Raw genomic sequence first — 25,492 nt, forward strand, 5'->3', positions numbered from 1 at the left:
TATAATTCTTAAGAGAGAGGATGAATCTTTCACTGTCCTTTTGCACACCAGATCCATTGGTTGGCATATGATTCAATAAATATTTCTGATAAAATAAGTGTATAATAAGTTCTCACTAAATATCATTATTTTGAGCAAAATTTATGTCTTACAATACAAAAAAATAGTTTATTTTTAAAGTAGCTTTACTACATGGTAATGATTTCAAATCCTTCTCAATATCGTAAATAATCAGTCGTATAATTCATTGCTTGTTTCATTTACCAGGTTTATTCTGAGTCTTACTAAGTCTCAAGCATTGTGTTCAGCCCAGAAAGAATCAAATATTGAAGAATATTGCTATTGCCCTGGCTTTGAAGTATATTAAATTTGTTTGTGGTGTTAATCTTTATCAATCAAAGACATCAACTAAAATATCCAGTCATAATAGAAAGAAAAGATGTTTACAAGGAAAAATATTTCTAGAGGAAATAAAAGGAGTTTCTCAGTGCAATATTTTCAACTATCCAAGGACAAATCTTAGGCTTGGAGAAAATTTTTCTAGCAGAGAGAGCAGGACAAAGGTCACTAAGTTACTTTAATTAAAGTGATTCATTTGAGGACAAAGGGACAAATTCTATGGAAGACAGAGCCCCAGATTTCAACTCCCGCTGTCAGTGGTAGATTCCACCTCAGAATGAGAAGGGGCAATTCATATTCTAAGCTAAAAGCAAATAACTTTAATTAAGCCTGGCTCTTGGGTCGAAGCTTGGGAGACCTTTTTAATAAAAGAGATCACATGAATGAAGAAAATTTTATTCACAATCTCACCAGGCTATTTCCCCCCTCCTTTTGAACTGCCTTCGACAGTGTCTTCAACATATTTGAGAATGAGAATAGATGAAAGAAATGCAGTTCTGACCTGTGGCTTTAAATTTATGAAATGGGAATTGGTGGTGGTGCAACAGACACTTCATGAGCAATGTTCAAGATTTAGAATAAGGCAATTTCAAAGTCTTACCGTCTATAATACTTCTCAATGCAAGAATAATATTTTGTCCTTTTGTGCAATAAATCATCTCAACAAATAGTTATAAGCGTGTGTCGTGTAACTGGCACCGTTCTAGATTCTGGCGTGGGAACGGAATACAAAACAGGGTAAAAATATATGGAGTATCTATTATAATGGATAGAGTGGCATAAAGAATATGCCATATATAATAAATATATAGTATATCAGATAACTTAAAAAGTAAAAAAAAAATATTTAAAATAATAGGTGAAGGGAAAAGTCATGTCGGGCATGAGTAAATAGTTTAGAGAGAACATGCACTAAAGCACTTCTAATAACCAGCTTCTCTGGACTGGTGTAGTCAGAAATCAATAAATGTTGTGAGTTCCTTTCTTCTACTGAGTTTTACCCTTAGGTTGACCTCTTAGGAAATCCCTCTGCTCACATTTTCACAAGACCAGATTTAATATGGGTTAGGGACAGAGTCTGCTGTTGCATCTGGAGTAAAAAACAAATATGGCCCAACATTCAGTGTTTGTTTGAAACATTATTTTCAGTGATTAAGCTGACCAGTCACAGAATCAACAAGAAAGTCATACTGGAAGAAAAAAAAAGTCATATTGAGTATAGTGAACAATTGAATGTAAATATTGAGCAATAATGTCATTAAAATGCAGAGACATACTTCTCTAGCAACCCTCTATTTCCACTACTCAAGGTGTTTGTGCACATGATTCAGAGATACCTGTGCAGGTTCTCCTAGAGCTGCCTGGAACAAATACACACACACACACACACACACACACACACACACACACACACATTCTGCAGTAGACTAAAAGGTCATGTTCCCCCCGAATATATATATTGAAACCTAATTGCCAGTATAATGCTATCTGGGGGGTGGGTCTTTGAGAGGTAATTAGGTTGAGAGTAGAGACCTCAGGATTTAGATAAGTACCCTTGTAAAAGAGGCCTCAGGGAGTACTTTCATTCCTTTTGTCACCTGACCTTACATTGACAAGGTGGCCATCTATCAACCAAGAAGCAGACTCAACCAGAAGTGAACCTGCTGGCAGCTTGAACTTGAACTTCCCAGCTTCCAGAACTGTGAGAATTAATCCAAGTTTATAGGCCACCCAGACTGTGGTATTTCTGTTACAGCAGCCCAAACAAACTAAGACACTATGTTGTTATAAAAGGTGCATGACTGTGTACAGGAGGAAAACACTGTACCTGGAAATGGAGAATCTAGGATCAAACCCTGATCCGTTGTAGATGAGCTGGTAATTTTTACAAGCGTGACTTTCTCCTCTGTCAAATGGGAATATTGTTACCTGCCACAGTTATTTGTGAACTAACGAAATCAGTTTGAAACTTACCCCATAAATTCTAGGGGAATTGCAGTGTGGCTGGTGAGTATAATTTTTAAAATATCATGGCCAGTTAAGAATAAAGTATTAAAAATTACATCCCTGACTCCAAGAGTGGAATATAATATGGCATCAGGAACAGAAAATATTGGTTAAATTGTATGCTGTGGTACATCTTTTTAATTAAAAAACACAATTGATTTGTTTTCAGTTTGACTAATCATCTGTGTCAACAACCGATAAAGCATAAATTATAATTTTCATGTGTCAACATTAAACCTATAAAATCTTGTTAACAGCTGGCATAATTGTCTCAAAATGTTAGCCTGCTAGATAAATATGTACTTAAGGAGAAAGAACGCATGGCCTTCCCAGAGCCATGCTTCTAAATGTTACAGCAGTTCTTTTTTTTTTTTTTTTTTTTTTTTTTTTTTTTTTTTTTTTTTTGTTACAGCAGTTCTAACATACTTTCAATTAAATAAAAATTAAAACTCAGAAAATGTCACAAAAGGGTAACCTAATATTTGATCATTAATGTGCTTATGCAAAGGGATATTTACAGCTGTGCATTCAGAAGTGATGAACTTCCCTTTCCAAGTTCCATGAAACCAAGGTTTAAGATAATGTTTGGATAAACTTCAGAGCAGAGTTTCTAGGTAGTCTTTGCCCTGTAGACAATCTCTGCTGATTTTAATTCTAATAAAGTACAGAGAGGTGTTTACATTGTAGTTTCCTTTTGTAGTTCAACAATCAAAAGTACCTCATGATTAGAGCCAGCTAAATTCTTATCTAAGATCAGAAAAGACTTTCTTGTGCAAGAGCACTGTGTCCAAGTTAAGGAAGACATATAGTGGTGAACTCCTCATTTCCATATAGAAATACCTGAACCACCTGTATCAAGACATTATAAAGAAATAATAGACGTATTAGAATCACCATTAGACCCTAAATGTTAATAACTCTTTACTTAAAGCATAATAGCCCAGTCCCTATCCTTCCTCTGGTACTGCTAGTGCTTTTCATGGTTACTCATAGGAGGAATGGTGAACAAAGGGATTGCTGTCCTCATTCTGTATTACAAACCAACATCTCCCTGTAAACAGGTATTCTCTTAGGGAACAATATTCATCACTTACAGCTTTGTACTTCTAATTCTTTCTGCCTTTTCTCAGTGCTTTTATTTGCCAGCACTTTAGTCATTGTGTAGAAATTTGTCACTTCTAATACACCTATTTCTTGAGAGCAAAGTGCCATCTCTAGGTCTAAAGCAAACCATTCTTGTCGGAGTCTGTAAAGGAGAAGAAGAACAAGTAAATTATCCTATGAGGAAAGATTTGCTTTTGAAAGGAAATAGCAAAATATCTTTTGACATTATAGCTTTCCAGGTTTGTGCCATACCAAATACATACATGCCACATCCCTCTAGGTATTTCCTTTTTGGTTTTCTGTTAATTTGGTTCAATCCCATATGTGCTCTCCCACTATTTCTATATCTTAGAAATAAGAATCCAAATGCTAATATAAAGTGTTTAATTAGAGTATTAATTGATAATGCCCATTTAAGTGGACATGTGTTTTCAAATAGAAGATGTTATAAGTTATATATGATCACAAACATTTTTACTGTACTTCTGAATGTGTATTAGTTTGTGTGTGTATATATACACATACGCGCAAACTTTATATGTGTGTGTGTATATATATATATATATATATAAAGGCATGAACTTCTTGTACATGTGTGTATATATGTGTACTCTAACAAGGAGAATATATTTGTTTTAAGTTTTAAAAAATATATAGGTTACATTGGTAGCAACTGCCATTTCTCCAATACAAAGCTATTCATTGCTCCTCAATTTTCATTTATATCATATATTCTAGCCCTATTTTAAGATGATGGTGATAAGAAAAGTGATAAATAATGCACAATGTCTGCTCTCAGGGAGATCACAATTGAGATCTCAGTATAGTATCACCCAGATCTGTAAACATAATGAAGTTTAGTACTTGATATCATTTCTTGGGAAAAAAAAATCAGGTTGACAGTAAAAAATGGTACATGGGACCCATCTATTGGCTTAAGATGTGGGATTATCTCTGGGTTAGTGAGGCTAAAGCTTTAGAAAATATATATATTTTTTTCTTACTTAGAATCAGCAATGTATTCATAGGAAGATCAAATTTTCTAATACTTAAAGTCATAGATAATTTTTCATCTCTTCTTAACTTTAAGTACTTTTTTTTTTTTTAAGATGAAAAGCTGTGGGAATCACAATTACAGTCAATTGTAGTTTGATTGACTTACCGTGGCATTAAAATACCGAGAGGAAGTTATTACTCTATGAAGAAAAAAAAAAATCCCTGTCTTATGTCTTTCAGACTTAGAGTTTCGCTCTTCTCATGGAAAGTAGCCATGGTGTTTGACTGGACATAAGAATTAAAATATACACCACTGAAATGAAACATGATTTCTGAATGAAAATTGAGAATGAAAAAGAGGGAGGTTGGAAGAAAGGGGAAAATAAACAAAATATAGAAAATGGCAACTTAATAAAAACACAACTAATATGTAGTCAGAATATTTACTCTCTCAATGTAGTTATTTCCCCACATTTTATTCGTTTTTATAGCATATTCTGGTTATCAGATATGTATACCTTCAGTGTTCATTTTCATTGTTTTCTTGGCTATTTTTGAGTCCTTGCTTTCTATATAAACTTAAGATAAATTTACCTAAATCCCTTTTACCATTTTGATCCTTTTGGAATTTTAATGGGAACTGCATTAATATTTTCTATTAATTTTGGAAGAATTTGCATTTTTATGATACTAAGTTTTTCTGTTCAAGATGCCATTCCATGTGTTATATGATTTTTCTATATTCATTTTATGCTTTTTTTTCTATTAAGTATATTCCTACATATTTTTATGCGATTGGGAATGGATTTTTAAATTTCCATTTTGCATATGTTTTTCTGGAGGAGAGAAAAAGCTACTCATTATTGTATACTTGTATTAGAATCTACTACTTTACTACCCTCTTTTATTATACTCTAGTTATACTTAAAACCACAGTCACCACCATTTAGGGATAGTTTGACATATTTTTTAATATGTATGCCAGTTATTTCATTTGTAATTTATTATTTCAATTGCTAAAACCTTACAGTATCCCTCTTTCTGGTTTGAACTGATAAGGTTTTTAGTGTATTGTTATTTAGGATAGTGGTTTCTTTAACAGTAATCTATCCTTATTGTAGTTAGGTTGTTTCCTTCTCTTTCTGTTGTACTTTAAAATGTTAAGATTAAGAATGTTGCTATTTTTTTCCCAGTGTTATTGAGCTATAACTGACATAACACTGTATTAATGCAAGGTGTACAATAGAATCATTTGATATATGCGCATTATAATATGCGTTATAAAATGATTTCTATTATAAGTTAAGATCATCTCACATAGTTAAACTTTTTCTTATGATGAAAACTTTTCAGATCTACTCTCTTAACAACTTTGAAATGTGCAACACAGTATTGCTAACTATAGGCACGAATACTGTACATTACGTGGAGTTCTTAAAGATAATTTTTATATTACAGTGGTACCATCCAGCCTTTGCTTCGCCTAAAAATTTCATTCTGTTGATTTTTACTCTTCATATATTTTCAATTTACATCTTTACTTTTTTTCATTTTTCAATATATGCATGTGGAATTGGGGAGCATGAATTAATACAGGGGAGTTTTCTCAGAGAAGATTGAAAAAATGAGAAAAGTAGAAAATAAATTATAAAAAAGAGCCATTTTAGGAACCAACAGCGATAAATTCAGAGTTGAGATATGTCAAACAGATTGTCATTTGTCTGCCGTGTAGAGAAGGATATGCTGCTACCTCCACCATATAAAAAACCACCACCAGCCTCGTAATAGTAAAACAGTAATTCAGACTGCTAAATGCAGATGCAACACAGTCAAACCATATTTGTGTGTTAGGTCCTATGGTTCATATACCTTTTGACTGAAGGAAGCACTCCCAGGATTTCATATGTATTATGTAGCAGTTGTCGTTCCAGTGCTGAAAGTTGTGTCTTCATCATAGCGTAGTCCTTTCATGCTAAATATTTTATCCTCATTTTTTATTGCCTCTGAACATCCCCTCCTCTCACTCCTACACACAGTTTATGTGAGGACAGGAATTTTCTACCTGTTTATGCACCGCTGTGACTCAGCACATAAAATAATACTGGTTATATAGCAGATACTAAAAAATATTTCTTGAATTAATTAATGGATTGCAGCAAATATATCAACTGGGTGGTACAGTGCAATTAAAGACAAAGAATATTTTTTTAAATAATTATAGTCGAATTAAGTATTGGATGAAACCACCTCACGTAATGGTGAGTTCCAGTCGGTAGAAGTCTTCTAACAAAGATAATTGGTAATAATTTCACATTAGATTCAAGAATTAAAATGTGGTGCTGGGATCCAGGTACCAAGAAAATGGTTGGAACAGGTGATATTTAAAAGAATCATTTCTATGCTTATTTTCAATTATTTTATTTTTTACAAACTTTTATGTTTGTCAAACAACATACATACACATGTGTGCCTGTATGCATGTCTACATATGCACACGAGTGACGTTTTTTCCTTTTGTCCCACCAATGATTTGTTCTTATGAAAATGACTTTATGGTTTTACAGAGTTTTCCAAGATTCATTTTATGTGCCACACAAATGTTTGAAACTTGGAATATGACTGCCTTTGGCTTAATTATTTTAAATCATTCTGTAACTTTTATGTAACATAATAAATGTGAACTTTATTTGCTTCTAGGGAAAAAGTTAAATTTTGCATGCATTCATAACTAACGAAAGTACAAAGTAATTAACACTTTTCAATGCTTTCTGATAAGTGCAGCCATAACATAGCAATTAAGCCCTCAAAATCCACAAAGAAGATACAGGAAATTATAGTCTTTAAATTCTATATTAAAATTTGGAAATCTGTTTTAGGTGTCTGTAGAGTATGTGTGTATTAGGTAGAGTAGAGAAGAAAGTTCAATTTAGTTTAAAGTTTTAATTAGAGAACGTACAACCAGGAAGTACTGAATCAATTGTTTAAAATGTGCAATTTTTATTTGAGTGATTTTTACCAATAAAAATATGTTAATATTAATTAAATATGGAATTAAAACCCTTGAAACAATTTAACATGTGTAAACTGTCCCTCCAAAACCAAACCCACTTCTATTTTTCTTTTTTCTTCTTCTTCTTTTTTTTTTCTATTTTTAATGTGTAATCAAGGGTCAGGAAGTCTTACAAGTACAATAAGTATATAAATTATATCTAATTGGATAATTGCAAATATTTAGTCTTACCTTAAAAACACTGGTGTTAAAACTTTTATGGTGTTGCTTTATTTTTTTTCATGGTGTTGCTTTAGTATGATTTTAAGTATCATTTGTCTAAAATGTTACATGTGATCTAGTGAGGAAAATAATAACAACAATAATAATAATCCTGGGCTCTGAATTTGATTGCAGTGGGACCGAGGATCTTGTGGCAAACACTGCTGATTTACTCACTCATGCATTTTATTAATTACCTCCTGACCAAGAGGTTAAAGGGCTTTCTACTCGATTTCTCTTCATCTCTCTTATTGAAGATTATAGTGTGACAAAGTTGTATCATAGTAGTATGTTAAAAATTCTAGCATGAAAAAGTTATAAAAAAAAATTGATAGTATGATAAAACTATAACTTGAAATGCAGTTTTTCAAGGAAATGAAGAAGTCTATGATTTTAATGATGTCATACTAAATATAGGATTTTTTTTCTTTTTAAAGTTTATTTCTGGCTTTATAATTTTAGCTATTTGGAGTTGAACACTGGATAAATCTCTCTGTTCTTCAATTCCTCACCTGTGCACAGCAGATATTGGTAATATTTTGGGTCGTAATGAGAAGAGGATATTTTAATACAAGTACATTGTTTAGGCTGATGGGCTGACTAAATTCTACATAATGCTTTTTTTTTTCTTTTTGATACTCATTTCAGTAGATTCAAATGGAATTATTTCTCTAAATTATCATAATTAATCTATTAAAACTTAATCCCAGCCTCAGTCTGTATTTCATAAATTGGAATAAGATGAAATTTCCCCTAATGTGGCAATGTGGAACATTATCTTTTGAATGGGTTCTTAACTTTAGGATATAATAAAGATGCCAATATATTTAAATTACAAAAAATATGTGTATACTCAATATTATATATATGTGTGTGCATATATGTACATGTATATATGTGTTTGTGAGTTTATATGTGTTTATACACACATGTATATATAGACATGGTAACCTTTTTAGGACCTATGGCTGCCTAATTGGAAAAATTCTTCTGCCCTTCTCCCCAGTTAAGGAGGAGGTTAAGTTGCTGTGCAGGGAGGGCAGGAGAGATACAAACACGTCTTCTCGAAGGTGGTTTCTAGTAATCCATTTATATGGAATATTGAAAAGGTCAATGTAATACAGCATGCTCTCTAATTCTTTGAAAATATGAGGCATTAAAATTCTGATGCCTCATTCAAGGTTGTAATGAGAACATAACACAAATTGAACCTATTATTTTGACAGTGATAGTAATGAGAATGGGAAATGAAATAAACTTAATGATACTGCAAGTGACTTTTTTTTTTATTCCAAAATTTCCTAACTTCATTGCTGTCTGTTTTGCAAAGGGAAACGATAATATACATACACAGACTAAGTTCTTTAAAATAAATGTACCCCATGAAAGAGTAGAACAAAATGATAATTTAAATACTAAAAACATGTTTATGACTTGTGTAAAATCAAACTCATGGAAGACCTCTATTTTTCTTTAATGCTGGTTCTCATCGTAGGAGGGCAATTTTTTTGGAAAGTTTTCAAAATAAAAGCAACCAGGTTTGTATAAAATTACAGAACTTAGAGCTTAAAAGCAATTAATATGTTAAGTTAAATCTGGCTAAGTCAGGTGAAAAAATAAGTTGAGAGAAATCCTTAAAGCTATTTTGACAGCAGCGATGAGAACTCCACTCTAGATCCCATCTTGTGCCTCACTCATCTCCCTTTCCAGGTAATTATGGACTACCTACTATGTTTCAGCAACTACCCTGTCTTCTTTCCATCCATAAAATAAAAAATGAATAAATAAATATAATATAAATGCTGCTACTTCTACAAAGAGAAAAGGAACCACAAGATAATTCTGAGGATTTTGCAGCTTTGGAAAGGCAAAGACAATCCAGCCTTCCCTTATAACGTCTTTAAGAACTAGGGAATGTTTGGTTACATCCAGAAGTGTTGGTTGGATACAGAGAAGGAAATCTGCTGATGAGTTTGATCAATGCCGAAAACAAAATCAGATTTCTTTTTGCCCAAAGTGTACTTTAGATTTCGGTTGATGTACCTCACTGATCAAAGTTGGCTGGGCTCTGTACGTGGCTAAGATGTGATGAATGTCCCTAGGTGTGTGTTCTGTACACCTGTGTTTGTACTTTGACTTACTCCCCACTTCAGCTTAAAGCAGGGGTAAATAGGTAAACTTTCTACTCATGAATCAGGGGAGAATACTTGTTACTTGTCCAAATCAAAGATCCTTTTTATGGATCTTTGTTATGTTTATGGAGTCATAATTTTATTTATTGTCATATTCTGCAAATATCATGTGCCAAACTGTTATGAGCATTGATTGAAAAAGTGAGCAAAAGGGTACCTGGGTGGCTCAGTCTGTTAAATGTCTGCCTTTGGCTAGGGTCATATCCCAGAGTCCTGGGATCGAGTCCCGCGTTGAGGTACCGCCCAGCAGGGAGTGTGCTTCTCCCTCTGCCCTTCCCGTCTGCGCATGCACGCTCTTGCTTACTCTCTCTTTCTCTCTCTCTCAAATAAATAAATGAATAAATAGTGAACAAAAGCAGCCATACTTCCTGGCTTCAGGGAGAGTAAGAATAAGTAAGGCAGTAAGTATTAAAGTAATACATTAATAGAAGTTAAATTACACCAGTGATAAGTGATACACAGGACAGTTCCAAGGAATGATGAAATCTTAGGACAGTTTGCTTACTGCTATTAGACTTGGACATTGGCTGGCACATAGTGGACGCTCAGTGAATTTGTGTTGGATGACTTTGACCTGGTCAGGACTGGCCTACCTGAGGGAATTTGTGCTTCACTTCTGCTCTGGGGAAGAGGGAAGTTAATTAGTGGACAGGTTAGGATAGAGGTCCTTGTGGATCAAAAATCATGCGGAGTTCAAGGAAGCAAGAGAGGGCCAGTGTTTCCAAGATCTAAGGAAATTCTGTGATAACATAAATTATAAGTATCTGTGAATACATATATACACACATACATATTTAATTGTGTTGAATATGTAGTGAATATATTTATGTTTATATAATCAATATAATTATAATTCAATATTTATATATTCTATATACAGAGAGAGGGCTGGCAAATGACAGACCGAACTAGCGAGCTACATGGGGATAAGATTGTATGGGGCACTGTGGGCCATATAAAAGGAGAATATCGGGCAGCCCGGGTGGCTCAGCGGTTTAGCGCTGCCTTCAGCCCCGGACCTGATCCTAGAGACCTGGGATCAAGTCCCCCATCCGGCTCCCTGCATGGAGCCTGCTTCTCCCTCTGCCTGTGTCTCTGCCTCTTTCTCTCTCTGTGTGTGTTTCTCATGAATAAATAAATAAATCTTAAATAAAATAAAAGAATATCCCAAAGGTAATGGTAGCCTTTGAAGTGTTTTAGATGGGGAAAGAAGGTGTGACCTCATCAGTGTTATCTCTCTACTTTTAGAAATTAATCCACGGGGATTAATTCAGTCCAAACCTCTAGCTCACTTAAAGGGACCACTGTTTAGTGCTAAACTGAAAAATTCTGTTCTATTTGTTTGGGACATTTAGGATAGGATCTAATGGATTTAAAGGAACCTGGAATCTCTGGATGTAACTTTGGTCCAGACAAATACGTTGAATACAAGAAAGAGTGAAAAACAGGGAAATAGGAAGTGGTGCTGGAGAACCTAGAAGTAAAAGTGCTCTAGAAACCTAGATAGAAGGATGTAACCTAATCCGAGATTGAGAAGTTGGTACTAGATAAATATGCTTAATGTTTAAGGTAAATCTGAACTCTGTACTCATAGAACTCTCCTATGCTCCAGTCCCTCCCCGATCAAACTGGTTCTGGAGTTCAACTCTAAAAATTGTTCTAAAATTTTGTTGAGACCCCTTGATTTTACTTATGAAGGGCTCCGCAGTGCTCTGTAGGACATAGTCCCTTGCTGAAATTTAGGGATTTAGCAGAGGTTCTAAAACCATGCCCAGCTTTCCCCTGGCCTTTCCATTTTCTGGACATAGACCATTTGTCATAGGCCTAGGTTGTATAAGAATCTTTGGCCTAAAATCACACAAGCAACTCACAAAAGTGTGGGTAGGGCCGTTCAGCATGTGAGATTCTTTTGGATGTTCACATTGGCCAGAGTGGAATCCCCACTTTATTGGATATTACTTATGACTGTACTGTGCTGGTTTCGCTTCATTCTTAACATTCTCCCTTTCATTCGTGATCCACATTGTATTTCCAATGAGCTTTGTGACTGTAAACTTTTTAAGTCTACCTATAAATGCCCCAATTCTAGTTCCTGCCTTTCTCTGAGTAGCTTATTAGACTACTCTAACCGTGTATCATAGATAGATACAGATTACATATGTATATACATGTTCGTGTGTGTATATGCACAAACACACTCTCACATACACAGACGCACACAAAATAGGAGGATTCAGAAGAAATCATTTCAAATATTTTTCCTGAAGTAATTAAAAAAAAAAAAAGGACTAACATTTTGACTAAACCCTGGATGATATTAGAGTCTAAAATGACCCCTGCCCTGGAGGGGCCGTCAAGCATCTGGGGTTAAATGTTAAACAGAAGATTGGGAAGAATGATGATTGAGATGCTATGGAATGAGAGATGTGTTGTCAGGTCATTTCATGATCAGCTGAACATGCCATTTGCTGTCAATGAACTTGGTATTGGACAACTCCGCAATGGTCCTCAGGTCACTGCTGTCAGAAGTACAACAGCCTACAAGGAAGGAGACCTATATTCACACCCTAATTCTGTGTTTCTGTCTGAGTCTCCCTCACCAAGGACCTCTTGAATTCACTCTTGGCCTTCATCCATATTGATATGTGTCAGTTGACTAGCATCAAAGTTTTTATAAAGATATTGTTCCTCTTTTTTTTTACCTGTTCTTCTTCTTTTTTATCTTGCAGTAATGCTGTTAGTTCTGCTTGGGAAATACTCTGTTCACTTTTGCCTAACTTGTACTTCTATTCATTTTTAACATGGATATTTCTTTATGTCTAAAGTTGACTTCATTAGAAACTTCATGCATGTATAACATCATACCCTCTATGTCCCAATATTTCCATTTATCCGTTACTATTTATGTACCTATTTATCACACCGTGTACCTTTTCAGTGTAATTGTTTATTTGTACCCCTAAGTCTGAAAACCAGAACTACCTATGTCTTATTTAGTGCTATATCCTGAGCTCTTATCAGTAGGCCCAGAAAAAAAAAATTAATGTTTTAATGCAATGTATGTGATATTATACATATATATTATAAATACATACACATATATACATCTACATATGCACATACATACCCATATACAGTCAACTAAAGTTTTTGCTAAGCACGAAAATCTCTATGTAATTACTGATATAATGTAAGACAGGAAAAGAAAACATAGAGACTTTCAGTTTTGCCCCTTAATGATATTTAAAATAATACTTAAGAAAATAAATCTTTGAAAACTATAAAATTGTCCCTAAAGCTGTAACTGCCTCTGTAGATGTCTGTTTCCAGAGAGGCACAGTTTGGAAACTAATGAATAAGCTGAGTCTCAATTCCCTTTTGGGCATAAAAAATCTTGTGATATTATCTTTCTATGAGTGAGCTTTTCTTTTCTGTTCTAGAGAGAGAGAGAGAGAGCACAATCAGGGGCTCAATATTATGATGCTGAGATCATGATCTGAGGTGAAATCAAGAGTCAGACACTTAGCCAACTGAACCACTCAGGTGTCTCCTTAGTCATTCTAATTTTTTCTCTGTATTTTATATTGTCTTCATGTTTCTATCCCATAGGATCTGGACTTACATAACAACAAATAGCAAAATAAATAAATAAATAAATAAATAATTCAGTAACCTTCTAGTCCCTACTCTTGATTTCACAGATGAATTAAGTGAGGTCCTAAGATTATAAGTGACTACTTTAAGATCACAGAATCAATTAATATCACTGACAATAAGGCAGAAATTCTTAATTTTGGCACTATTGACTTTTGGGGTTGAATTCTTTGTTGAAGGGGCTGGGCATCCTGTGCATTCTATGATAATGATTAGCAACTCTGGCAGAGGCCCACTAGATGATAGTAGCACTCACCTCGTGATACTTGTGTAAGTGTCTCTTGACTTTACCAAATACACGTTGGGGAGTAAAATCACCCCTGGATGAGAATCAATACTCTTAAGAGTCTAGTATCTGAATTCCTCTTTCTTTTCATTTTGCCTCATGCCCTCACCCTCTGCCACCAACCCAATTTGGAATTCGTATGTCTTCAACAGGGACAGATTAAAACATGCTTTTATTTTTACAGAAGTCCGAGTATGGTAGATTAAAGATGGTTGCCTATTGTGTGTATGGGTTCAACAAATAATGCACCTCGGATAATGCTGACTAAATGATAAGGTTAAGTCAGAGACCAAAGCTTCCTCTCCTGCTGTATCCCTCTCGAACTTTCTGGTTGTAGCCCTGTTCCTGTAACAGTTTACTGAATAATCAGTGAAGTGTGATACTCGAAGGCCTGTTTTTCAGATAGACGGGGAATGGGAATCCCTATTCTCATCAAAATGACTGGAGGGAAAACCCACAAATCAGACCTTTTAGCATAAAACATTCTGCTCGTTGATTTCACTTCAACTTGTTCTATTGATGACTGGATGTTTATGTGAGGTTGTAATTTCTCTATTGTGGAGACAGATGTGTCATTCACCTGAAAGTCTTCAGAATCATGAAAGCAAGTGGTTCCTGTAAAGCCCTTTTGTCTGCTGACAATTCACGTACCCATTCATTGAAGAATGTACTCTGTACTAAATGTCCTGCTATGTGTTCAGGTGATTAGAAGATGTAATAATACAATAATGAAGAGGACATGGCTGAACTCAAAAGAGTCATAGCCATGAAAGAAAAACAGACATAATTAGAGTCCAGTGGGACAACTGGATAGATGATAGATGTAGCCTCTAAGTGCTGAATGTAACATGTGACAAAAAACCTGAAGTATGACCGGCACACAAAGAAGTGGGTTATATTCTATGCTGAACATACATTATGTGCAAAGGCAGAGAGGTGTTAGCACATCCTCTTTATTTGAATGGCTAGAAGATATTTGATATAAAATGATTAACATAATACAAATTGTAGAATCAAGGACTATTGGGACAAATCAAGAAAAAAATATTTTGGGGCAGCCCGAGTGGCTCAGCGGTTTAGCACCTACCTTCTGCCCAGGGCGTGATCCTGGAGACCTGGGATCAAGTCCCACATCGGGCTCCCTGCAGGGAGCCTGCTTCTCCCTCTGCCTGTGTCTCTGCCTCTCTCTCTCTCTCTGTTCTCTTTCATGAATAAATAAATAAAATCTTAAAAAAAAAAGAAAAAATATTTTGGTTCAAGAATAAGAGTTTTCCATGTCAAAGAGAACGTGCACTTTCTTTTGGAGCAATGAGAAATCACTGGAGTTTTAAGCAGGGATGTGACATGATAGATCCAGAGTTTATAAAAATCACTCTGAGGATATTAATAAGAATTCCAGATAAAAAGCTAGCATAATAGATGAGGAATGAGATGACAAAAAAAAAAAAAAAAAAAAAACTAGGGGGAAACAGCAGATAGGAAGAGAACACTAAAGGAAAAAGTATAGAATGGCGGGGTGGGAAATCTATATGGAAAAAAGGATGAACTTCATCTAAGGATGAACTGATAGACTTTGGTTACTAATTAGACATGAGGATAAAGGAGAAGGAGCAGTCAGGGAAGATGGAGCAGGACAAGGTGGAGGACTGAAGGAGAAAATAAATAATTGAATTCTGGTCATGATCACTTTGAGGCACCTGTGAGATACTTAGTTTGAGATGCTCAATGGAAAAGTCTGAAGCTCATGGGAGAGGTCTTGGCTAGAGACAAACACAGAGATAGCAGCAGTAGGTAGGAATGAAAAACAGCCTCCCAGAAGGAAAAGAGCAAGAACAAAGGGCAGTAGACTGGTGCCAGAAAGATCAACAACTTCCATATAGAAGAGATTTTCTTTTCCCCGAACATAGAATCTTCACCACAAGGCTTTTGCACATTATGTTCTCTCTGCCTGGAAACTGTCTATTCCCTTGACAAAAATTGCATTCTTTTTCCCAGCTTAGTGTTCTAAATGTTATCCGTAAATAAGTAGATCCCTCTTATTCTTGTCACTGCACCTTTTTTGATTCCACCATGGAATTATCAAAGTGAGTAATTAGTGAATTCTTTCTTTACTCAAGCATTGTCTCTCTCTTCTAACAGATTGCAAACTTCTTGAGAGCATAGGCCATAGGTATTTTATTTATTAATACATCCCCATTATGTGACAGGGTGGCTAAAACACTGAAATATTGGGTGAATGGGACGGTGAATAGTGGGCATATGGGCCATTAAATAGGCCTAATCCAATTTGGAGCCTTGGTATAAGGATTGGTCTTATTTCTTTGATACCAAGAGCTTTTCTGAGATTAAGGCTGCCAGATTTTATTTCTGCACCCCAAATTTGACATTCTTGGATTATTTTCTCCCCCTTCTCTTCCAGGAATCCATAAGCATAGCCTGTAACCTTGGGAAAGACATTTGTTTTAATCTTAGAGTTCCACCATAGATCCCTTCTTAAGATAAAACAAAACAAAAAGGATCCTAAGCACCAAATATTATCAAGGAGTATGGAATATGTGTGTTGTTGGAAGGGGAGTTTTTCTTTTTAGCGAAATTATGCAGCTGCGATCTTGTGATATTAAACTCAATTCCTAAATGACAATACATGAGAGAAAAGTCAGACTTTGTAAAATAAAGTCAGTCAGTCCTGTCTTTATAAAAAGATATTAGAGATGTCAGATGGTCCAAAGAAAAGATGATCTTTCTGGCCTGGTCCATAGTTAGGAGAATGTATTTACTAGATACTTGCTGAAGATGTCCTAAGCTATAAAATCCCATGATATGGATCTCTCATATCCTATGGACCCATCTCTCCCCCCCCATAAGAGAAGTTGGATACACAGTGCTCACTTCACTCTTCTCTGTCTTCATCATATCCACGACCTATTATAGCACCTGTATCAATGACTTTATCTGCCTGTCCTACCGACACTCTGATTTGTTGAGATGCATAAAAACTGGCACAACTCATAAATATAATCATTGTACATGAACTGATTTCTAAATATTGCTCTTTCATTTTCCTTGGGTGTTAAATGGAAATAGTATTACTTATCCCTCATTGGTAGTCACAGAGGTTAAACAAAATGCTCCAAGAAAGGGTCTGTCACAGTAGCTGATATAGAAAACTGATAAATGCAAAATCTCTTCCTCCTAAGTGATGCATTAAGTTTGAGTTAATGTGTCATCTGTCTCATTTGTAATGATATTTTAAGCATTGCTTTTAAGTGTAGCCTATAGTGTGCTCTTGGTACTTGTTAAATACCCAATAGTTATGAAATTCGGTTAGCAACAGTTAGACAATGAGCTTATCTTTCATGAATCCAATTTTTTGCCTCACATCTTGGCTCCTGTTTGCTGTCCCTTATTTACCTAGGATATCAAAGACATGGATAGTTTGGCTAAGTTCCTCTGAGCCATATTTCAGACCAACTGTCACAGACTTCCACATTTAACTATAGAAACCTCAAAACTCTATCTATAATGAATATTTTCTCAAGTCCTATTATGCTCCAGACCTGGGCTAAATGATTAGGATAAAATATAAATCAGAGGTGTAATTCCTGTAGATCAGGGATAGACAAAAACTGCCATCTTTCCTTTATAATTCCCTTTTGAGATGAAGTAAATACAGGACCATTTTATAAATAAGAAAATAAGGCACAGAGAAGTTAAAAGACACTTAGAACAAAGTTTCACACTATTAAGAGTCTTCTTAATCTCAAATAATCTTTTTGTTGTGACTCCATGGAGAACCATCCAGTCCATTTCAGTCCATACTGAAAAAGGGGTAGGGACTGAAGTTTTCTTGGAAAAAAAGCAATAAAGTAAAAGATATCTCCTTGATTAGTCCAAGTTTGGAAAAACTCCAAGTTCACCAGAAAAGGTGAAAAAAAGTTTATAGGAAATGTAAGGTTTTTTATTTATTCATATTTTAATTAGTCTATTAGCATGTGGAGGTAATGCACTTTAACGGGACCTTGGCAGGAAAAGTACATTTTAAACAATAAGAAACCAGGGAAAACATTGAACATAGCTATTATTTTTGGCAGGAGTCTTTTCTTAAATCTTTTTTTTTTTTCTTTTTGTTTCGCCTCTCTGGTAACAAAAGGGGAAAAAAGTTTAAATGGTAGAAGATTGCATAGAGTTGGGGATTAACATATTTAATTTACATAATGCCAGTGTGTTAAAGACTATGGAGGTGCAGTAGTATAAAATATTCTTAGTTAAAAAGCAGCTCAAAATAGGAACCTCTTTATTGTGCACATTTCACCAAGTTCATTGTACGGCTAAGTTAAAAAAGAACACCAATTTCTCTGCAAAGGCAGCATGAGATATACATAGAGGTATAATTATTTAAGAAGAAGAGTAGCTCTTCATTTGATTCACTCCCCAGGTGATGTAATGAAGACATCATTGATGGTATAACTTGACCCTCCTGGCCCATGAAATGGTGAAGTCCACATGGAAACATAGCACCAGATTTTAAATTTTAACAATACATAGTCACTGATGTTGGAAAGCCTCTTTTTTTTTTTTTTTTTTTTTTTTTTTAAGTAGAATCATCAAAATCCCCCTCTGTGAAAGGCACAGCAGGCTGCATAGTTGCTCTCCCTCTTGGATGCCACTAATGCTCGCTGGCAGCTTTCACTCAGAAAGAGTTTCTGCAGAAAGACCACAGTGCATTCTTCTTTACCCAGCATGTTAGGCTAATGCCTGCTTTGGAACACCATTCCAGGAGTCTTAATTCATAAGTGCAGCAACTCAGAAACTAACTATTCTCTTTCCAAAACTCAGCTGTCCTCCAGCCAGAAGTCTTTGGCTTGCTTTTTATCACAAAGGTACTGTTTGGAAGTGAGTGAGGAGAATAAGGATTAATGACCCAGAGTTAAAATTAATGGAGTATAATCAAAACAACCTGGGTTCAAAGATTGCCCAGAGTGGGGAAAATGCTTCGTGCCTTGCATCTTATTTTCTCTCAGGTAGAGGGAACTCCAGTGTTGTGACACTCCTGGGTGCTCTTCATTCCTTCATACTCTTTATCTTGGAGAATCTGGAGTGACAGTCATGTAGGTAAATTTGTGAAGAATAGGAACTGTCAGCTCTGAGTTTCATTTCTTCCTCTTGAGTTCAAGCCTACGTGTGTCCAACAGTCCTATAAGCCATCTTACCTCGACAGACCTGTTCTAAGTGATTAGACGTGTTTCCCTGGCACAGACTCCTTTGGGACTAGGTGACCCCATATCAAATTATGGGTTAGAATATAACAAGATAGTCTAGCTACTAGATAAAATGCTGCAGCCTCTAATCCTGTCCTTCCTTAACAATAACCAAGGATATATCGTGACCTCCATATATATTCTTTGTCCTATTTTCAGATTGTTCAGAATCCATGTTTGAAAAGGAATGTTATCTATATTGTAGATACCCATTGAGAGAGGTCACTTTCCAGAAAAAAAAAAAATATTGTTGGCCAGGAGATGTCTGGGTGCTTGGTCTGTCCTAGGCAGGAATGTCCAAAATGATTGTTTTTACAGATGGTCTTATCCATAGCCTGTCCTTCCTTAAAATCATCTAATGGTGCTCCTAAATGAAGAGAACACATTTCAGGTATTTAATGATTTCATCATTCCTTTCATTTCCCTCATATTTCCCCCAACTTATATATCCTTTCAGGACTTAGCTCATATTCAGCCTTCTATCTGGAATGATTACCTTTCCTTCTCCAGTGGATAATTTCAACTGACTCATGTGTCAAGGCCAAACTCACATGTTTTCCCCTTTGAGAAATTTTATTAATTCTTTTTATCTCCGTTCTCAAGACTCCTTATTCATATCTTTACAATGCATTCACCACAATGTAACATCATTAATTATGCATGTGTTTGTTTGTTTATTTCCTTTCTGAGCAAGTTATGGCCCCTAGAGGATAGGGATGATGAATTTATCACTTCTCTCTTTATGGAACCTAAAAAACACTAAGTATTAACAAACAAATATATAAGGAATACAATCTATGGCATTTGCAGAAAGTATAATTTGCATTTATAATGTGTGAAATAATTTTTAAAATCTCTATTATTTAAAAAAGGAAAAAAAAATCTTTAAAATACAGATCATCAAACTATTTTACTTTGATATCCTTATGTCTTTTGCATTTATGTGTTAGTTTCTTCTCTCTTTAACTTAATAACTAGCTCTTGTACTTGTGCTTATAAACCAAATAATATTTATATAAAAAAATTCTTATATGATCAAATTATGTACAACTGATGGCTGAATGCATTGCGTGGTATTACAACTGCTTTGTGAAATCGAGGAACACTTTTTTTTTTTTTTTTTTTTTGGAACATTCCAATCAAGAAAGAATAGTTTCCCACAAACATTATTTAGTGAAAGTAATTAATTTTAAAGAGAGAATTCATTCATCAATATAAAATATTTTAACACTAACAATAAAATGACAGCCAACAGTTAATAATTATTACATGTCAAAGGCATTTTAAAGCAGTTCACAAATATTTAATTACTCAGTGCTCTGGACGACACTGTTCCCTGTCTTCATTTCCTCCAATTTACAGCTGAGAAAAAATGAGGCTGTCCGGGTAGACGTGTCTCTACCACCATCTGAATCGAGTAAACGGACTCCAAGATTCATACCCCTAACTTAGTGTCACTATTGTGGAAAGAAAAAGACTCATATAATTTCAAATTAGTTCATGCATTTTACTTGTAGTACCCAGATGCCATGAAAGGGCACTTGTCTGAAATATTTTTTTTTTCCTGTTTCTCTTCTATTCTCTCAATATCATAGCTACTCTAGTATAGCATAGCTGCTCTTCAATTCTCCTGTTTGTTCACGGGCACTGTAAACACTCCCCAATCCCCAGCCAAAGCATGTCTTTTCCTACTCTCTCTTCCCCCTTTCCATCTCACAATTCCCATGACCAAAGTCCAAAGGAACAATCAAGAAGGACAAACTCCTCCTCACCTCAAATACTACTTTCTTAAGAAAGTTATGGTCAACTAGCCAAACTAAAGCATCTCCCTCTCATCCTCTAACCTATGACCTCCCTTAAATGTATGAATCCCTGGTTTTACTTTATTAAATTGCCAGTTATGTGAGTGCTATCTGTACCCCCTCAGTCCTCCTAGCACATAAGTTCCTTGAGATGATCTTGAGTTCCACTCAGTTTTAAAAAAAGGAAACAAAGACCAGTGAAAACCACTAGTCTGACTGACGAGAGTGTATAGAGGGGAAAAAAGCCTGAGGACTTTGTAATTAAGATCAGTGGGTGGGAAGAGCTTGAGAACATTCACATTATATGATTTCAGTATAAATATTAAATTTTAATGTTGATTTTGTATAATATACACTAGTATATGTAATGCTACATATACCCACATATACCTAATATGTATATCTTGATACACTTTACTGTTCATTAGCTCAAATACCACTAAATTGCAAAACAGGCCCTTACATAGTAAAACATGCTGGGAAGTAAATATGTGGGGTGCAGCTGAAAATCCAGACAAGAAAGTTACATGACTGTTATCAGGTTTTGGTTCTTTCTCCATGTCCTGGGTAAAGAACATCTCTAGTTATTGTCACAGATGTAGGCAGCATCTGACTCTAATACCATTTAACTTAGGAATCATTAATTACATATCAGACATTGAATTTAATATTCTGGGTATATTGTCTTTTTTTGATTGATGACCATGCTATGAAAAAGGCATTTTTATTGCCCAAGTAAATCTTGGGGAACTGAGGCTTAGAGAGGTAATTGGATTGTTCTGGGTCAGGGAGCTGGGATTCCAGCCTACGTCTGATGGATTCGAAAGTGTGTTTGTCAGCCATGATGTGACAACTTACTGAGTATCATAAAGTGCCCCATACAAAATTGGCCAGATCTAGCAATTAGCAACTCTGTCCTAGCCCTGTCCAGAAGAGAGTTAAAAGAAAACATTTATCTCTTGTCATTGTAATGTGGGAGGCATATATCGTAAGTGTTTAGTTTTCATTTTCCCCCCAGATCTGTCACACATATACTGAATGCTTTTCCCATTCTCAGTCTTCCACGTCAAGAATCATTTTCATATCAACTAATAGTATACGTCAGGGACATTTTGTTTACAATTATTTGCATCTGCCAGAAATAAGGGCTGCTCTTGTTCTACAGCATAATCTTTGGGTTGGAGTGCTTACATTACTTGGCAACTATATTCCCAGGTGCAAGGCAATGGATTCTAAAAGAAATTTAACATGAGAACAATACACCCCTGGCAACAGTAGTCAAGACAGCATATTGCATTTATTCCTCCAAATTTGTAAGGCTTTGGATGGAAGTCTTCCCTTATCACTAACACTTTGCTGTCATTTAAATCTGCTTATAGTACACAAATATATGTGAAAAGTTGGACGGGTAACAATTAGAGAAGAAAAGTTGCCCTTTTAACCATCCATTTTCTGCACAAGATTTTAGTCTCTGTCTCTATACTTATTTGTGGTAACTGCTTTTAGAATAACAGTAAACTAAAGATGATACAAGGAACAATAGATATAATTTGTTGTGTGTCTGCTGTCTAAGGGATCAGACGATATCTGTATTTTCTTTGTTGTATTCCAAAAACAGGTGGCGCATTGTAGTGCACACAGTAGCCTTAAAAATTGTAAAAAGATTGTTGGCCAACTTCTGTTTTATCATCTCTCTGTATCTTTCCAACTTGCAAGAAAGTAGTATCAACACCCTTTTGCTGATTAGAAAACACTGCCTCATAAAGATATGCCTAAATTCATACAGTCATTTTGTAGAAATTATTTTCTTTTTTTCCATCCTTTTCCAGAATGACCCTTGAACTTGGGGCTTCCATTTTCAAAGGCATTTTCCAATGATATTTTTACATTATTGAATGTCTTGAACATGGTAAGACAGTAGAAAGTCCTCATAAACTTTGGAATCAAAAAAGCTAAGGCTGAATTCCAGTTTTATATATTAGATGCCAAACTCCTTTTCATTTTTCTCATCTTGAAATCACATGGCAAAGATATTACACGGTTATTAGAAGTAAATAATCACAGTATCAGTCCTGACACGTAATGGACTCTTAATATTTACTTATGATTGTCCCTGGAGGGGTGTATTTCTTTATGTACTAATCACAAAATTCTCCTGATTAACACAAAATGCATAATGAATTCTCAGTAAAAATCAAATGAGAAGCAGCATGTTTGTTAATATCTGACCAGGTTAAAAACAGATGGAAATATATCCCTCTAGCTTTTCTTATATCAAGGAATGCAGCACAGTCAGGAGGGAAAATGAACGGTATTGCTACATCATCCACCACTAATTACTAAAGGGTTGGCCTTTACAAGTTATGAGATTTCTTAACCTTACTTTTCTCCCGTATAAATTTCGCCTACTAATATATAAAATCAAATGAAAAAAAAAATAAAATCAAATGAGAAAAACTTAGTCACCTAGGATAAGTACATCTCAAAAGAAGCTTGATACAGATTAGCCTTTATTTTCACAGTTAGATGTATGGAGCTAAAGCAAACCCATGAAATAAAGTTTTCCTAAATTACTGGTATAGTAGAGTGATGATGACTCTAATAAGTAAATCATAGTCATCTCTTATAAGTCACCTCTTATAGGTAAATAAGTACATGTCAAGGAATTTCTTTAGGACAATATCATCTCGTTACTTCCCCTGAAGTCCTAATCCAAAGGAAGATATTATTACTATAATTGCTGTCCTGCTTTAGAACACAAAGCAAGGTCAGTGTGAACAGGAAGACACTGTTTAAAGGCTAATAATCAGAGGAAGAAGCCTTACTGTTAAGTGTTTGATTTAGGAAAGCTTCCTTATAATGCTCGGTTAATGCATTAATTTAATACTTGGGAAGTAATGGACATCAAAAAAGAATTATGTTATGTGATCCCCAGTGACCACACATTTAAAAAAAAAAAAAAAAAAAAGCTTGATGCTAAGCATTCAGGTTAACTCGTTGTTGTTTTGGTAACTCAGTGTGTGGATTTGACAGAGGAAGAAAAAATGTAGGTCATTCTAAAAAGAAAAGTAGATAAGCTAAAATCTGTGTTAGGTAGGTCACATTAATATCTATCTATTGGAAATAGACCTGTGAACAGTTAAAGCTGTAATTAGAAAAATCATGTAGATGTTTTTTAGTTGCTGTAGTGGAAATGTTGTCATTCTACTTTCTTCTGTATAAATAATACCAGATGGATCGAAGTCAGAAGGCCTTTTTAAAGAAAAATAAATTCAACAAATATTTGTTTTTCCTATTATTTTGACTATGAGAATTGAACAACAGAAGATATAACATTTTTTTTTTATTTCCCACAAAATAATTGGCCTTTAAAAATATTTAAAAGTATTCACTCAGGGCACCTGGGGGGCTCGGTTGAGCCTCCAACTCTTGATTTCGGCTCAGGTCATCATCTTCAGGTTTTGGGGTCAAGCCAGATGTTGGGCTCTGCACTGAGTGTGGAGCCTGCTTAAGATTCTCTCTCTACTTCTCCCTCTGCCCTTTGCCCCACCCTGCTCATGCATGCTCTCTCTCTCTCTCTCTCTCTCTCAAAGAAGGAGAAAGGGGCACCTGGGTGGCTTAGTGGTGGAGCGTCTACCTTCGGCTCAGGGTATGATCCTGGTCCTGGGATCGAGTCCCACATCGGGCTCCCTGCATGGAGCCTGTTTCTCCCTCTGCCTATGTCTCTGCCTCTCTCTCTGTGTCTCTCATGAATAAATCAATAAAATCTTAAAAAAAAAAAAGAATAATAACATGTGACAAAGGTGAAAATCTGCATTTACTTGAATCATTTGCTTTAAAAAAATGTGGTTGACATAAAATAGATCATGCAGTAGGTTTTGCAAATATCTGGAATTGATCTTCTGCTACGTCTTGTATTAACCTTTGAGATTCTCACCTGAGGAGAAAGACTGCAACAGAATCAAAGAGGCCAAATAGGATCGAAGGTTCTTTAGAGCTTCTCCTTGTGCAGATGCAGAATTAGCAAAGTCTCAGTGAAAGGCCGTTTCACCTGAGACCATAGCAGTGTGTGCCACTGATAAGGACAGACTCAGAGTTTGCTGAATGATTTAAAGGAGATGTTTGTGTGGACAATTTATTTTCCTTTCAGTTCCAAACTTTAGTTCCATGCTCCCCTTCATCCTGCCAATAGGGTAATAACCGTGACCTCAATTCACAGCTAGAATCTCCCTCTACTGACAGAAGAGCATCTGGAAATAAACGGCCTTGCATTGCCACGTCGGGACGTGCAGTGTGAGGAAGAGATAAGGAAGGGAGGACAGGAGGGACGATCTGCCAGCAGTTCCTCAATTCTTCCAATCCCAGACGTGAGAGGAAATTGATCCTCTATCCTGGTTATCTGTTGTGGAGTAACAGGCACACCTTAGGTTTATTTTAAATGGATCTCAATATACTGTGGGTCAGGGCACACAGGGACCACTTGTCTCTGTTCCATGATGTCTGTGCTCTTGTGGAGTAACTGG

Source organism: Canis lupus, chromosome 5 (assembly GCF_011100685.1).
Source record: "Canis lupus familiaris isolate Mischka breed German Shepherd chromosome 5, alternate assembly UU_Cfam_GSD_1.0, whole genome shotgun sequence".
In the NCBI taxonomy this organism is placed as follows: Eukaryota; Metazoa; Chordata; class Mammalia; order Carnivora; family Canidae; genus Canis; species Canis lupus.